This window comes from Carlito syrichta, unplaced genomic scaffold (assembly GCF_000164805.1).
Source record: "Carlito syrichta isolate Samal-C Ts95f unplaced genomic scaffold, Tarsius_syrichta-2.0.1 Scaffold312207, whole genome shotgun sequence".
Lineage (NCBI taxonomy): Eukaryota > Metazoa > Chordata > Mammalia > Primates > Tarsiidae > Carlito > Carlito syrichta.
In genome coordinates, this window is record NW_007256303.1 from 422,676 (window position 1) to 428,034 (window position 5,359).

Here is a 5,359-nt window from a genome sequence, read left to right on the forward strand (position 1 = left end):
GTAAACAAATTATGCACATGCCCCACAATGATGATATCACATCACCAACCTTATGAAATAACTAGCACAGTGCAAAAGCTGCAAGAAGTGAAAGAGAATAGATGAAAACACCTTTGCAGGGGAAATGTTAGTTCCCAAGAGATTAGAGAGGCAAAAATAAGTAAGCGTGAACGAATTGGCTAAAAACGAACTGGACATCACCAGGAGAAAATTTAAGTATCTCAAAAATTGAGTGATAAAAAGGTAAACTGAGGCGAGGTGGGCCAGTGCTGGTACCATGGGAATAATGCAAGGTTGCAACCAAGTAAGAAATAGAAGGAAGTCAAGGGGGCGGACACTCAGGGGCAAGTGTGGCCTGAGGGGCCAAGAGCTGGGTATATTTAAGGGCCTTTGGGGTAAGGAGGTTTGGGCCCTGGGGTGTCTGGGCCAAAAAGAATGTCCAGGGCTGCTCTTTGATGCTGATTGCAGCCACGTGAGTCTTGGGTCGTGGGCTGGATGGGAGGAGACAAGGGGAGGGGTTTTTCCTGCCAGAGACCTGTCAGTCATTTCCAATCCACAACCTCCTTAGCAAAAAGGCGGTGGTAACAAGGAACCTGAAATTTTCTTACAGATTATTATGCTAAACCATGGATTGAAAGGTTGGGCTGTCCTGCTCTTGCCTCTGATGGAGATTTGCCGAGGGGTTGGGGTAGACTGCCGCTTGGCCTGCAGTAGACTGTCTGACCGCTCCCTAAAACCTGCTTATTGGAAATTTATCTATGTCTAACCTGTGCTAGATTCAAAGCGTGTCAGAGGTAAAGCTTAAGCAAAAATGGTTACACTGAGGCAAAGAGACTGTGCTACAGTAAGTTGATTCTAGGTTTCTACAGGTACCTCCTTTCAGGAACAAAGGGAAGATAAGGGCAGAAAAACTGAGAATTAAGACAAAGGAAAACAATAGCATTGATGAATACATGCAAAATGGCTTTTGGGGAAAGCTCACGGTAAAAAGGACCATCTGCTAGTTCACACAATCCAGAAAAAGAAATCACAACAAATGCCTGCTACTAGGGAGGAGAAATGAGACGTACCCCTGGAGGGTGAGAAAAGTGACTCCTAAACAATTGGAAGCCAGGATGAAATGAAAATGAGGGAAGAAAACCCGGATGCCAACTGCCAAATCTCACCGAAGCAGCAGCAGAGAACCTGAGTGGCCCGTGACCTGAGAGAGCTGAGGACTGCTGGGGCTAGCACGTTGGCCCTGCCCGGCTCAGGGGTAATTTCTCTCCAAACTTCCAACGTTTCGGCAGAACTGACTCCTGCGGTTGAGAGACCAGCGGCACACCTGGAATGTGCGGAGAACAAAAGTTGATTAACAGCCGGGCTCGGTGGCTCAGCCTGTCATCCTGCGCCTTTGGGAGGCTGAGGTGAGTGGATTGCCTGAGCCCGCGGGTTCGAGACCCGCCTGGGCAACTTGGCGAGACCTCATCTCCACAATAAATCAAAAAATCAGCCGGGCGTGATTGCGCATGCCTGTAATTCTGGCTACTCGGAAGGCTGAGGCGGAAGGATCGCCGGAGCCCAGCAGGTGGAGGCTGCGCTGGCCGGGAGCGGCCACTGCACTCCAGTCTGGGCGACCGAGTGAGACTCCAACTCAAAAACAAACAAAAAAAAAGTTGATTAACACCGTGGGGGGCTAATGCCTAAGTCCTGGGCCCCGTGTTCTTCTTCTTCCTCTTTTTTTTTTTGGTCAAGGCGTTTGTGGATTGCGAATGTCTGACGAGTCTCTTGAAGGAAAGCCCCTCCTGGACATCATCTTCTTGTGAGTTTTGCCTTCTCTCAGGTTCACGTTTCTGCGTACATGCAGTTTGCATTTTTGTGTGCATGCCATATGGCTTGGGTGGTAACCAGGCTTAAGCAAGCTGTGTACAAAAGCGGATACTGGAGGAACAAAAATGGTTGGGCAGGGCCCCCCTTCCTCCCGGCCATTGTTAGGGCCCTTTTGGCTTCCTGCAGCTGGCTTGCCAGTTCACCAACAGCCGGTAATTCCCCTGACACTTAAAATGCCTGGGAACAAAGAGAAGGCGGAAACGAGATGCTTCCCAGCAGGCTTTTTGAATCCAGCCCGACTGACACACGACAGAGGGCTCAGACATAATGACAGGCACTCTTGCTATGGTTCGAGGGACACTCGGCTGCTTTCGTGGATACCAGTAAGTCAAGGGGCAGGGAACTGGTAGAAAGAAGTTTATTTCTGAGTTTGAATCCAGGGAGCCGAACTCGAGGTCTTTCTAAAACAGTTCTGCTCATCCTTTAGGCTTTTACGGTTTCCTTCTCTAAATCCAGAGTTAGTGCCTCTATATTAGCCACGTGACCAGCAGAGCATTGTATAGCACTTGAGTTGCCGCCGCATTTATCAGGGGTTAGAGGTATCTCATAGCTTTTATCCGTCGGGCCGGCAGAAGCGTTCATCAAGTTTGCCATCGAGTAAAGGGAGTTTTCAAGGCCTAAGACATCATGCATTGCACAAAATGTATGCAAATCTCAAAACTATGATTGAAAGCCAGCCAGCCACGAGGAACCCACCCCCTCCAAAAGCTAAGCCTAGGCGTGGCACCCACCTAAAATGCTCCCGCCTAAGAAGGCGCCAGGACAAACTAACATGGAGGCTCGGACAAGGCTCTCCGGGTTCTTCTTCCACAACAAAGCCCACCGTTCCCGTGCCCGCGAAACCCCCTGCCAATCCCAAAAATACCTCACTTGCTGACCAATAGGTAACCGACAAGTCGCTTTAAATTTCTATAAAACCTGCCACACCCCTGCCTCCATGCTGCAATCTGATTCTCAGGTTCTGTAGCCACCGTGCTCACCCCCAATAAATCTCTTGGCCTTAAAGGGTGTTGAGTCTCACTGCGCGCCACCGTCTTTCAATGATTGCATGGATATAAAAGTTATACAAATCACAAAGCTTACGAATACGCTGATACCATATTATTCAAACTCATAGACACTCAGAAAAAGGGAGTAAATGGGGATTTGCTTCTTTCAGTTGACAGGGAAGTCAAGGATCCCCTGAAGCTACTTACTGGGAATGCATCGGAGTTTCAGGACGCTCAGTGATGTGCTCAGGAGCATGCCTGAACACTTGAACCCTTGCTATGCCCTTCTCTAGGGGCTGTGGCATTATGGGCGGACATTCTCACCTTTGACAATGACGCACAATTCCTGGATCAAATATGAGCAAGTGGAATCCGACAATGCTTAAAAGGAGTTACAGGATGACTGAGTGGCATTTATTCTGGAAAAGTAGAAATGGTTCCATACTAAGAAAGCTAATAAATTATTCGCTAGCATTCTGTTAATCAAGTTCAACATATGGTCAGATTTGAAAAGAAGCATATGTGATCACCGTAGTAGATGCTGAAAAGGCATTTGGCAAAATTTAGGAGCCATTGTGATTTTCTTACATCTAAGGTTAAAACAAGAAGAAGGAAATGCTTTAACATGATTAGAAATTGTGCCAGCATAACATGCTTACTGAGAAAAACACTTAATATATCACCATTAAGTTAGGAACGTTGTCCATATCATTATTAAACATTGTTGTCCATGTTCTGGTCAGTGTAATAATGTAAGATACATACATTCAGATAGAAGGCACAATTATTATTTCTATTTAAACTGAGAGTAAACTAGAGAAGTCTAAGCAAGAAGACAAGAAAGTTCAGCAAGGTGGTCAGCACAAATGATCATTTAGTACCTTGAGCGGAAAGAAAAGATTCCATCTGTGATAGTGACAAAAGATGGTACAAGACACCCAAGACTGTGCATAGTCATAGTACCTCAGGTGCTAACAAATCGGCGCCAACAAAAGCCCTCAGGGGGAAACGGACAAAACTCTAAAGTGCGGAGTTCACAGAGGAACACAATTCCCGATCTCACTGGCCATGATCGCAGAGCACATTCCGGAGCCTCGAGGTGTGGACCCCCCTCCCCGCCGTTGGGACTCCAAAACGCGGAGTGTGTGCGGAGAAGGTGGGGAACCGGGGACTACCACGTGTGCTTGACGAAACACAGGGATTCGGCACAGCCTTGTGTGCAATCGTCTAGTGTCGACAATTTCAGGCTAACCCCGATTGACTTTAGATGCACCTTCCTTTGGCCAGGAATGTCCATGCCTAGCATGGACTTCTGTGAGTGCTTGCCCTCCTGTGCAGTGCTGCTTTTTGCAACACTGTTCAGTAATGTGAAAAACTGCAAGTAACTGAAATATTCGTTGATAGAGAATTAGTTGGACAAATTATGGTTCGTGGACTTTCAGGGGTACTTTGCAGTTGTTAAGAGGAATGAGACAAGATATAAGAGGGATTTTAAAAATATTTAGCAATGACTAGACATTGGCCAATCAGAATGGATGTCGGTTTCAACCAGGAGGATCAATCCAATCTGTGCTCATTTCTAAGGACTTCCAAATAGTTAAATAAGGAAGTAGATTAACAGCTAATATGATTATTGATGAAGTATAAAGGAGATAGATATGTTTAAGAAAAATATTTGAGCCAATAATTGTTTTTGATATTCAAAAAATAATACCAGGTAGAATAATGCAGATTATGTCATAATGCCAAGCTTGTATAATTGTTTAGTGCAGGTTTGGCAACCTGCTACCAAGTAGTTTTATTGGAACACAGACACACAGGGCCAACTCAGCTGTTAGATACGGTTTAGGGCCCATAGTATTTTTGGAAACCCATGACATGGTTAGTTTCTTTTAAAAATCAGAAGAAGTAGGGTGTGGTGGCTCACACCTATTATCCCAGCACTTTGGGAGGCAGTGGCGAGAGGATTGCCTGACCACAGGGATTTGAGACCAGCCTGGGCAGTCTGGTAAGACCTCCTCTCTATAATAAATCAAAAAAATCAGTTGGGTGTGATGGCATGTCTCTGTAGTTCCGGCTACTTGAAAGACAGGTGGAAGGATCACCTGAGCCCAGCAAGTCAAAGCCTGGGTGACAGAGTGAGACTCCAACTCAAATTAAAAAAAAATCAGAAGAAAAAGAAATGAACATTTAGGGCTAAAAATATTTAAATTTTTTTCTCACACCAGGCAAAAAGTATCAACTTTTAGGACTCACAAAGTTTGTGAAATTTTGCCTAAAACAGAAAAAAAACACCATAAGTATCTAAAGTTATATAAAAAATAATTTTAATGTATGTATTCTGGTGATTCCCAGAGGCAAGAGTTCCTGCAGCCTCCAAAGCATGTGACTCAGCCTCTAATCCCGCACCTTTGGGAGGCTGAGGTGAGTGGATTGCCTGAACCCGTGGGTTCGAGACCTGCCTGGGCAGCGAGACCTCATCTCTACAATAAATCAAAAAA